Consider the following 13152-nt stretch of genomic DNA (forward strand, 5'->3'; position numbering starts at 1 on the left):
CATAGTGGGGAGATGAATGATTAGAGGATGTACAATGACCTCTAGCACAGATCACTAGGAACCCCAAAACTGGCAATGAATTGAAATTTGATAGATGTATTTTCAGACATTATTGTTATAAAACCTCTGTACTTCACTGAAATGATGTTCATCATTTTATAATGTAGAGTTCTCAAAAAATATGACAATATTATTAAAGAGGTTCTCTTTTCAAAATAATGCAGCTCCATCAATAAATGAAAAATACGAAAATTTCAAGTTGAACTTAATTAGCATTCTTTTAAGTGCCCATGAAAATTAGAAAAAGATAATGACATTTGAAAGCTATTTTCAATTTTATGAAGTTAATTGTTTCATGTCTGAACAGAGGAAGGGACAAAGCAAAAGATCTGCTCAACAGAGTATGTAGAAGGCAAGTTCTAGTTTTAATGCTTACTAAACAGAATAAATGGATTAACAATTAAGTAAATGATATTAATCAATAAAATTTTTTTTTACTATTATAAGATTGTTATAATATGCCTTCATTTTATCATACTGGTGTATTTCTTTTATTCTTTTGTAAAGATGTCATGCAAACTTTAGTTTTTGTTTTGTTTTAAAGGTTTTATTTATTTATTTTTTTATTTTACAGAGATCAGAAGTAGGCAGAGAGGTAGGCAGAGAGAGAGGATGAAGCAGGCTCCCTGCTGAGTAGACAGCCCGGCATGGGATTTGATCTCAGGACCCTGGGATCATGACCTGAGGAGAAAGCAAAGGCTTTAACCCACTGAGCCACCCAGGCACCCTGCAAACTTTAGAAATAAAAAGTTATTTTCAAGGAGTGTTTTTTTTTTTTTCTCTAGACTTTTGTATAGGTGATTTGTAAAAGATCACAGTGTTAGTCAGAGTGTTCCCTTCCCAGAAGCAGAGTTTTTAGAAGATCAAAGTATGTTCAACTAGTCCATAAGACAAAGGTAAAGCATTTGGGCCAAAAGCTATTTCTGCTATAGATAAAGTGAAAAAAATCTAAATTTGTTAAGTAACCCAATTAAATATTAAAGTCCCATCTATTAGGAAAAATATAAAAGTAAAGTTGAGTATGAGTAATGGGAATGGTTACTCCCTTTTTCAGTTGCCTTTTTCTGTAAGTGAACTACCCCAAAATTAGCGTCCTGCGACAAGAATCATTTATTGTTATGATCTCTCATAGATCTGAGGATAGACTGGACTCAGTTAAGTATTTTTCACTGTGGATGTCTCCTATAGTAAAGGCAGAGAGTGGCTGGACTAGAGATATCCTGATGGCTTCATAGCTCAAATGTCTGATGCATGGGCTGGGCACAGTCAAAAAGCAAACCCATAGGCATGGGTTTCAACCTCTATTTCCTCCCTCCCTGTTCTCCCAAGTAACATTATAACCAATATTGGCAAGTGCTTGTTTTGCAAACCTCCAGAGTGGTCATTCTATTTTAAGTCAATAAGTATATACATATAGAGGAGACTGGGAAGGTGGTGGAGTAGGAGGAACCTAAGCTTGCCTTGTCCAACAGACACAACAAGATAACACTCACATCAGTTTAATAACTTAGAAAACTACCCAAAGACTGGCAAGGAGAGGCCACCATGAAGAAGGTAGGAAAGGTGGAGAGGTGATTTGAAGCCTCAACAGGCCATGGCTACTTGTGGAGAGGAAGGAGCCAGGGGTGCTGAGAAGGGTGAGAAACAGACTGTCACACAGAGGAAACTTCTAGGGTAAGACAAACCCCATAACATTGGGCTTTGAAGGTGAGAGGAGACACATTTCACTAGTTCTTAACAACAAGCAACCTCAAAGCTTGGCCTGGTTAGTACCTGGATAGAATTCTAAACGTCATTAAGCTCAGCTCTAGGAGAGCCTTGAGAATGTTAGGAAGTTGAGTCCCCAGCCTTAAAGAGATAGCATGTCAAGCAACCTTAGCAGATAGAACATAGAAGCACCAATTTGAAAAATCACCAGGGAAAGACTGGAAGAAAAGTGATTTACTCATCACATGGCATGTCCTAGAGATACAAGAATCTCAGAAAGACTCCTCCAGGAACAAAGAAACTGATAGGCACCATGCTCCTCTCCCTCCCGTCCTCCCTGTCCCCAGCTCCTAGCATAAACACACTGCCATCTGCAGAAAACAGATCAATGCCCCCACTCCCTACTTAACTTGTTTGGACCAAGCTCTGTCTCCATCACTTCAGTAGATACACTGTTCCCAGTCACACTTGTCTCAGTCCTGGTGCTGCCAGTTCACACCCCTAGAAGACCAGTGCAAATCTTTACAGCAACACAATCTCAGTCTTTCTGAGATTCTTGTATCTCTAGGACATGCCATGTGATGAGTAAATCACTTTTCTTCCAGTCTTTCCCTGGTGATTTTTCAAATTGGTGGTTCTATGTTCTATCTGCTAAGGTTGCTTGACATGCTATCTCTTTTTCCTGGAAGTGACAGCCCATGCACTCTCAGCACTTCTGCTAGGTCAGCCCAGTCCTGAAGCAGGGACTCCAGGTCTCACTTAGCAAGTAAATGTGCATGTACCTTGTTAAAACCCACTCTACTTCAGCTATGGACCAAACACTACTCACTATAGGCAAGAAAGCCACCGCAGCCAAAAGGACTGAAGAAAAAAGTGTCCAGAACAAAACAAGACACACACAACACACATAGGAGTCACTCCTTGAAGTGCCAGGTCCTAGGGAACAGGAAACATGGCACTGAAGGGTATTATAAGACTTCTTAGTCATAAGGCCACTACTTGCAAGAGCAAAGGATGTAGCTGATGTTCCTAGTATTAAAAAAAAAAAAAAAAAAAAAAAAAAAAACAGACACAAGTAGTTAGAAAAAATGAGACAGAAAAATATGTCCCAAATGAAAGAACAGGACAAAATCACAGTAAGAAAGCTAAATAAAATAAAGATACATAATATGCCTGAGAGAACTTTAAGTGATGGTCAAAAAGATAATTGACTTAAGAGTGGAGGACCTCAGTGAGACTTTTAATAGAAAACATACAAAAGAACCAATCAAAGGTGAGGAAATCAGTAATGGATATTAAAAATAAACTAGTGGAAATAAATAGTAGACAAGAGAAAGCAGAACAGATCAGCAACCTGGAGAACAGAGTAATGGAAAACAATGAAGTGGGGTGACAGAGAGAAAGGAATAACCAAAAAAAAAAAAAAAAAAAAAAAAAAGAAGAAGACGAAGAAGAAGAAAGAAAGAAAAAGAAAAAAAGAAAGAGAAAATAGACTAAGGGAATTTAGTGATACATTCAGCACAATAACATTCATATTATAGGAATCCCAAAAGAACAGAGAGGAAAGTGGGCAGAAAAATTATTTGAAGAAATAATAGCTGAAAACTTCCCTGATTCTGGGGTGGGAACAAATATCCAAATCTAGGGAGCACAGAGAAACCCACTGAAATCAACCCAAGGAGGTCTACACCAAGACATATATTAATTAAAATGGCAAAAGGAGAATTTTAAAAGCAGCCAGAGAAAAGAAAACAGTTACATACAAGGAAATCCCATAAGGTTATCAGCTGATTTTTCAACAGAAACTTTGCTGGCCAAATGGGAGTGTCATGATATATTAAATGTGCTAACAAAAACTCTGCAAACAAGAATACTCTATACATCAGGGCTATCCTTCAGAATAAAAGGGGAGATAAAAAGTTTCACAGACAAAAAAGAAATTAGAGGAATTCATCACCACCAAAGAAATCCTACAAAAAAAAAAAAAAATGGTATCAGGGACTCTGAATGGAAAGGAAAGGCCATAAGAAGGAGTAAGAAAAGTAAGAAAGCAAAAAGTGTTAAACTTAAGTATAATTACAAAAATCAGTCGACATTCACAAAATTAAAAGATGTAAAGTAAGACACCATATACATAAAACTTGGGAAGGAGAGGAGAAAAAATGGGTTCAAACATAAGCAACTGTCTCCTTAATATGGACTGCTATATGCTGATGTTATATACAAATCTAATAATAACCACAAATAAAAAACTGGTAATAGATAAGCAAAAAATAGGGTAAGGAATTTCAATTGGGGTGGAGTTTTTTGGATTTTTCAACATAAAGTGCCATGTCATCTGTGAAGAGTAAGAGTTTTACCTTTTCTTTGACAATTTGAATTATTTTTATTTCCTTTTGTTGTCTGACCGCTGAGGCTAGGACTTCTAGTACTATGTTGAACAACAGTGGTTGAGAGTGGCATCCACGGTTGTGTCCCTGACCTTACGGGAAAAGCTCTCAGTTTTTCCCCATTGAGAATAATAGTTGGTATGGGCTTTTGGTAGGTAGCTTTTATGATATTGAAGTATGTTACCTCTATCCCTACAATTTTAATGAATAAAGAATGGCGTATTTAGTCAAATACTTCTGCATCAATTGAGAGGATCGTATGTTTCTTGTCTTTAGTTTTATTAAAGTTATATGCTATGTTTGATTTGCAAATGTTGAAATAGCCTTGCAGTCCAGGAATAAACTCCACTTGGTCATGGTGAATAATCCTTTTAATGTATCTGTTGGACCTTACTAATATCTTGGTGATAATTTTGGCACCCATGCTCATCAGGGATTTTGGTCTATAATTCTTTTTTTTTTTTTTTTGGTGAGTTCTTTGGATTTGGGATCAAGGTAATGTTGGCCTCATAGAAAGAGTTTGGAAGTTTTCTTTCTGTTTCTGTTTTTTGGAACAGGTTCAGAAGAGTAGGTATTAGTTTTTCTTTAAATGTTTGGCAAAATATCCCTGGAAAGCCATCCAGACCTGGACTCAGGTGTTGGGAGATTTTTTTATCACTGCTTCAATTTCCTTGCTGGCGAGGGTTTGTTCAGGTTTTCTGTTTCTTCCTCTTAGAGTTCTGGTAGTTTGTAAGTCTCCAGGATGTATCCATATCTCCCAGGTTGCTTAATTTGTTGGCATACAGTAACTCAAAATATGTTCTTATAATTGTTTGTATTTCCTTGCTGTTGATCATGGTCTCTCCTCTTTCATTTTTTAATTTATTAAAATTTTCAATTTATTAATTTGGGTCTTTTCTCTTTTCTCTGAAATCTGGTTAGGAGTTTATCAATCCTATTAATTCCTTCAAGGAACCAGCTTCAACTTTTATTTATATGTTCTACTCTTCTTTCGGTTTCTGTTTCATTGATTTCTGCTCTAATCTTTATTATTTCTCTTCTGCTTGGTTTAAGCTTTATTTATTGTTTTTTTTTTCTCCAGTTTCTTTAGGTATAAGGTTAGATTGTGTATTTGAGACTTATCTAATTTTTTGAGAAAGGCTTAGATGGTTATATATTTCCCCCTTAGGACCACCTTTCCCGTGTCCCAAAGGTTGTGAACAGTTGTGTTTTCATTTTCATTTGTTTTCATAAATTTTTAAAATTCTTCTTTAATTTCCTGGTTGACCCATTCATTCTTTAGTAAGATGCTTTTTACCTTCCAAGTGTTTAAATTTTTTCCAAATTTCCTCTTGTGATTGAGTTCAAGTTCTAAATGATTGTAGTATGAAAATTACTGGGAATAATCGTAATCTTTTGGTACCCATTGAGACCTTATTTGTGACCCAGTATGTGGTCTGTTCTGTAAAATGTTCCATGTGCACTCAAGAAGAATGTGTTTTCTGTTGTTTTAGGATTGAATGCTCTGTATATATCCGTGAAGTCCACCTGGTCCAGTGTGTCATTGTCATTCAAAGCCCTTATTTCCTTGTTGATCTTCTGCTTAGATGATTGTCCATTGCTGAGTGGGTTGTTGAAGTCCCCTATTATTATTATGTAATTATCAATCTATTGCTTTAATTTACTTATTCATTGGTTTATGTAATTGGCTGTTTCCAAATTAGGAGTATAAATATTTATAATTTTTAGATCTTCTTGTTGGATAGATCCTAAACATGATATACTGTCCTTCCTCATCTTTTGTTATCATCTTTGGTTTAAAACCTAATCTGTCTGAAATAAGGATTCCTATTTCAGCTTTCTTTTAATGCTCATTAGCATGATAAATCGTTCTCCACCCCCTCACTTTCAATCTTGTGGTGTTTTTAGGTCTAAAATGAGTCTCTTGTACACAGAATATGGATGGTTCTTGCTTTTTTATTCAATCTGATATCCTGTCTTTTTTTTTATTATTATTTCTTTTCAGCGTAACAGAATTCATTGTTTTTGCAACACACCTATTGCTTCATGCAATCCTCTGTATTTTGATTGGAGCATTAACCTACTTATGTTCAGAGTAACTATTGACAGAAATGAATTTAGTGCCATTGTATTACCTGTAAAGTCCCTGTAAATTATCTCTGTTTCTTTCTGGCCTATGCTACTTTTGGGCTCTCTCTTTACTTACAGGATCCTCTTTAATATTTCTTGCAGGGCTGGTTTAATGATCACAATTGTTTTAGTTTCTCTTTGTCCTGGAAACTCTTTATCTCTCCTTCCATTCTGAATGACAGCCTTGATAGATGAAATATTCTTGGCTGCATGTTTTTTTCATTTAGTACTCTAAATATATCATGATAGCCCTTGCTGTTCTACCAGGTCTCTGTGGATAGGTCTGTTGCCAGTCAAATGTTTCCACTATTGTAGTTTAAGGAGCTCCTGCCTTGAGCTTCTTTTAGGATGTTCTCTTTATCTCTGTAATTTGAAAGCTTCACTATTATATGGCAGGGTATTCATCTATTTTTATTGATTTCAGGGGACATTCTGTTTACTTCTTGAACTTAAATGTCTATTTCCTTCCCCAGATTAGGGAAGTTCACAGCTATGATTTGCTCAAATATACCTTCTGTCTCTCTCTCTCTTTCTTCTTCCTCTGGGGCCCCAATAATTCTAATATTGTTGCACTTTATGGTATCACTGATTTCTCAAATCCTTCCCTTATGGTACATTAATTGTTTTTCTCTCTCTTCCTCAGCTGCCTTCCTTTCAACTGTTTTGTCTCCTATGTCACTTACTCTCTCTTCTGCCTTATTTATTCTAGCTATTAGAGCAGCCATTATAGACTGCATCTCAGTTACAGCACTTTTAAATTTCTGCCTGATTAGATTTTATTTCTGCACTAAGAGATTCTCTAAAGTCTTTTTTTTAAGAGAGTTAGTAACTTTATAACCGATATCTTTAATGAGCTCTGACATTTTACTTATGTCCATATTGATAAGATCTGTGGCAGAAAGTATTACCTCTGTTTTCTTTTGTTGTCATTTCTTTCCTATAGTGATTTTGCCCAGAGAAGAAAGGATGAGTGGGAAAACAAAATAAAAAAAATATCAAGTGAAATACATACTAGACAAATCTGAAGAGGTCAGAAAACAAAAAAGAAAATTTAAAAAAAAGTAGAAAAGAAAGAACATAATCTCACAAGTGTGGACACAGGTGGACAAAACAGGGTAATCCACTTGCCCTGTGTGTAGTTTGTCCTGTTTGTTAGAAGAAGCTAAATCTCAGAATTGTAAAGAAAGCAAAATTTATATATAACAAAATAAAATTGTATACAGTGAAAGGAAGCAAAAAGTGAAGTGTATATCTATCAAGTGAAAATGGAAAAAATGGAATTTAAAAAAGACTTAAAAACAAAGAGTTGATAAAATAAAAAAACTAGTTGAAAGGGAAAAAGAAAAATCTTAAACTGAAAGATTAAAGACTCATGCCAAAACCCCAATTCTATATACTATTTTCCCCAGCACAAGAGTTTTTCAGTTTTGAGGGATCTATTAATTTGGTATTCCCCTGAGGATCCTTCTGGTCTTCTTGGTAAGAGGGCTGTTGCACTGATCCTCAGGTGTCTTTGCCTAGGTGGAATTGCACCATTCCTTGCCAGGGGCCAGGCCCAATGTAAACTCATATGGATTACTCTATTTGTCTTTTACTGCTGCTTTATAGGGTGAACAAACAACAAAAAAATGGTGCCACCCCAATCTCCAGCCCTAGAGCTGAAGGATCATGTCCCCCACTCTTCAGTGCACCTTCAGGGAAAGACAGTCAGACCCTTTCATATGCTTCAAACTCCCCAGACTCCTGCTGTGTGTACCGACATCAATCCTCCCAGGGGGAGGAGAGGTGCCTCAAAAAATCCTGTCTGGGGAGGCTTTGCCTTATTTTTTTCTGATCCATGCCACTCCTCCTGGACAAAGGATCCAGCTCTCATAGCAGTTATTCTTTTTTGGGTCCCTGCTTGGAGAGTGGTCTCCTGATTGTGTTGGGGTTCATAGTTTATTGCAACACATAGCTGAGAATCCACTTTGGAGCTCGCTAATTATAGCTGGATTCTCTGCTCCAACACTTGGGAACTCTGCTGCATTCAGGCATCCCCCCTTCTTTCTGTGACCCTGGGGATCCTGAGACCACACTGCTTAAGAGTCTGCCCTGCTTTACTGCCTGAGCATATTTCAGCCAGCGATGTCCCTCATGGAAGCCGACTTCTAAAAGTTCTGATTTCATGTACTACTGCTATATCACTTTCCAGCAGCCTTCTTACAGAGGATCCCTCCCGACTGTGGTTTATATATCCCCTCAAAATCATGTCTCTTCACCTTCTTCCTTTGCAAATAGTAGTCTTTTTTCTATTTGTAGTATTGTAGCAATTCTTTCCTTAGATCTCAGGTTGAATTTTCAGATATTCTGAATGATCTGTTAGATATCTAGGTAAATTCAAGAGACCAGAAGAAACACAGTTCCCCTACTTTTACATCATCTACATGATTCTTCCAGACGAAGTAGACTTTACAAACAAAGACTGTAACAAGTTACATAGAAGGACACTATATATGATATATGGTATATGGTATATATGGTATATAACCATATATACATATATATGGTATATAACCATAAAGAAAACAATTAAACAAGAAGATATAACTATTATAAATATTTATGCACCCACCAATGGAGCCTTCAAATACATAAAGCAACTAATAACATACATAAAGGAAGTAATCAATACTAATACAAAATAACATGGGACTTTAACACCCTACTTACATCAATTGATAGATCATTCAAATAGAAAATCAATGAGGAAACAATGGCTTTGAATCACACATTTGACCAGATGTATCTAATTGGTATATTCAGAATATTCCATCCTAAAATAGCGCAATATACATTCTTTTCAAGTACACATCAAATATTCTCCAGAATATATCATGCATTAGACCATAAAACAAGTCTCCACAAATTAAAAAGGACTGAAATCATACCACGCATCTTTTCTGACCACAGCGCTATGAACCTAGAAATCAACTGTAAGAAAAAATCTGGAAAGCACACACATACAGCTTGGTTAAATAACATACAACTAAACAAGGAAAGGTCAACCAAGAAATCAAAGAGAAAGTTTAAAAATACATGAATATGAATAAAAATGAAACACAATAGCCTGGAAACTTTTGGAAGCAGCAAAAGCTATTCTAAAAGGGAATTTTAAAGCAAATTTAGAGGCCTACCTCAAGAAGTGAGAAAAATTTCAAATAATCAACCTAACCTTAAACCTAACAGAGCTGGGAGGGGGACCAAAACCAGCAGAAGGAATTATATAAAAAAATATTGAAAGCAGAGATTGAAAAAAATATTGAAGCAGAGATAAATGAAATGGAACTTCAAAATGAACAAAAAAAAAACCATTTAAAGATATAAATGAAATCAGTAGCTGATTCTTGGAGAACATTTAAAAAAACTGATAAACTAGTAGTCAAACCCATTGGAATGAGAGAAAGAGAAAGAGAAAGAGAGAAATAGGACTCAAAATCAGAAATGAAAGAGTAGAAATAACAATCAACACCACAGAAAAACAAAGCCATGATAATATTATGAAAAATTATATGCCAACAAATTGGACAAGAAATGAATAAATTCTTAGAAGTGGATAAATTCTAGAAGAAATGGATAAATTCTTAGAAAAATATTACCTCCCATAACTGAATCAAGAAGAAATAAAAAAAATTATCAGACTGGTTATGAACAATGAAATTGAATCAGTAATTAGGAAAATAAAAATTTAAAAAAAGACCTCCCCCAAACAAAAGTCTAGGACCAGATGACATCATAGGTGAGTTTTACCAAACACTTAAAGTTAAGAACTTTTCTTTTCAAACTTTTACAAAAAAATAGAAGAGAATGGAAAGTCTCCAAAACCAGGCGAAGACACTACAAAAGAATAGAACTACAGTCCAATATCTCTGATAAACATAGATGCAAAAATCCTCAACAAAACATTAACAAAACAAATCCAACAACTTATGAAAAAAAAAATCATCCACCATGATCATGTTGGATTTATTCCTGGTATGCAAGAGTTGCCCAATATAAGGGGTGTGCCTGGGTGGCTCAGTCATAAAGTGTTTGCCTTTGGCTCAGGTCATGATCCCAGGGCTCTGGGAATAATGAAATTGTTTCATTGGCTTGAGCCCCAAACCAGGCTCCCTGTAGGAAGCCTGCTTCTTCCTCTTCCAGTCCCCCTGCTTGTGTTCCTGCTCTCACTCTCTCTCTCTCTCTGTCAAATAAATAAATGAAATCTTAAAAAAAAAGATTGTCCAATATTTGCAAATCAATCGACATGATACATCACATCAATAAGAGAAGGCTAAGAACCATATAGTCATTTTGACAAATGATAAAAATGCCTTGGTGATGCAACATGGGGGCTTAAGTGGGTAGGAGAAGAATCAATGAAACAAGATGGGATTGGGAGGGAGACAAACCATAAGTGACTCTTAATCTCACAAAACAAACTGAGGGTTGCTGTGGGGAGGGGGTTTGGGAGAAGGGGGTGGGATTATGGACATTGGGGAGGGTATGTGCTTTGGTGAGTGCTGTGAAGTGTGTAAACCTGGTGATTCACAGACCTGTACCCCTGGGGATAAAAATATATGTTTATAAAAAATAAAAAAATTAATTAAAATTTTAAAATAAAATGTTTTTATATATAAATAATGAAAAAAAATGCCTTTGACCCAGTCCTATACTAATTCATGATAAAAACCCTCAACAAAGTAGGTTTAGAGGGAACATCCCTCAACATAATAAAAGCTTTATATGAAAACCCCACAACTAATGTCATACTCAATGGTGAGAAAAATGAGAGCTTTTCCCTTAAGGTCAAGAATAGGACAAAGATATTCACTCTGAGCACTTTTATTCAACATGGTACTGGAAATCCTAGCCATAACAACCACACAACAAAAAGAATTAAAAGTCATCCAAATTGGTAAGAGAGAAGTAAAACTTTTATCATTTGCAGATGACATGATAATATACTGAAAACCCTGGAGACTGCCAAAAAGCTACTACAACCAATAAATGGATTCATAAAAGGTTGCAGGATACAAAACCAGTGTACAGAAATCTGTTGCCTTTCTATTCACTTATAATGAAGTAGCAGAAAAAAAAATTAAGAAAACAATTCCATTTACAATTATACCAAAAATAATAAAACACTAACAAATAAACTTCCCTAAGAGGTAAAAGACCTGTACTCTGAAAACTATGAAACATCACTGAAAGAAATTAAAGATGAAACAAACAATGGAAAGATATTCCATGCTTATGGATTTCAAGACAAATTTTGTTAAAATGTCCATACTACTCAAAGCAATCTACACATTTAAAATACCAACAGCATTTTTCACAGAACTAGAACAAATCATCTTAAAATTTGTATGAAATCACAAAAGACGCTGAAAAGCCAGAGATGTCTTGAAAGAGAAGTACAAAACTAAAGGTATCATAATTCCAGATATCAAGATACAGTACAAAGATGCAGTTATCAAAAGAATATAGTACTGGCACAAAAATAGACACACAGATCTATAGAACAGAACAGACGCCTCAGAAATAAATCCATGGTTATGTGGTAAATTAAACTTTGGTAAAGGAGACAAGAATACACAATGGAGAAAAGAAAGGTTTTTCTATGAATGGTGTTGAAAAAGGAGGACAGCTAGTTGCAAAAGAATGGAACTGGATTATTCTCTCACATCATACAAAAACCCCAAAAAACTAAAAATAAATAAATAAATAATCTCAAAATGGATTGAAGACCTAAATCTGAGACCTGAAGCCATAAAAATCCTTGAAGAGAGCACAGTCAGTAATTTCTCTGACATTGTCCATAGCAACATTTTCCTAAGTAAGTCTCCTGAGGCAAGAGAAACAAAAGCAAAAGTAAACTATTGGCACTATATAAAAATAAAAAGTTTCTGCATAGCAAAAGAAAGAATCAACAAAACAGAGACAATCTACTGAATGGGAAAAGACATTCACAAATGATATATCCAATAAAGGAATAGTATCCAAAATACATAAAAAAAAAAAACTTATACAACTCAATGCCAACCCCCCCCCAAAAAACCCTAATGATCTAATTAAATGGATTAAAAATGGGCAGAAGCCATGAGCAGACATTTCTCCAAAGAAGTCATACAGATAGATTAGTCATAGGAAGAAGATGGAAGGCACATCATGTCATCCTGGAATTTGATTTTCTGAAAAATATTTTTACAATATGTACAGTATATTATTCACTAGAAGATCATAAATATGTAATTTATATATGGTTATGCATGTTGAAACAATTTGAAGGATGGAGTGAATTATTTAAAAAGCAAGGCATGGGGCACCTGATTGGCTCAGTCAGTTAAGTGGCTGACTCTTGATTTTGGCTCATGGTCCTGGGAGCCATATGCACATCAGCCTCCATACTCAGCAAATGCCTTTTTCTGCCCTTCCCCTCCACCTCACTAGAGTACACTCTCTCTTTCTAAAATAAATAAATAAATCTTAAGGGGGAAAAAAAACTAAGCATAAAGCAAGATCCCTATTTCTTTGGTGACATATAGGAATTCTTTTATGGTTACTTAAATTAATAATCTTAGGGCTATACCTAGGGCATATGATATATTCTGAGCTTATTAAATGAATGAATAAATAAATGAATAATATTTGGTTACTGAATATACGAGAAAACTTGGGTCACCATAACAACACAGTCTTTCCCTGTAAGTAGATATTTATAGGCAAGTCATATTCTAATTAAGAGCTTGCATGGGGAGCACATAATTATGACAGGAAAAGGCCATTATTGTTGTTACTATCCCTAGGGTACAACAGCCAAATTTAATAATTTTCAGAGTGACATACT

Source organism: Mustela nivalis (genome assembly GCF_964662115.1).
Source record: "Mustela nivalis genome assembly, chromosome: 2".
NCBI lineage: Eukaryota > Metazoa > Chordata > Mammalia > Carnivora > Mustelidae > Mustela > Mustela nivalis.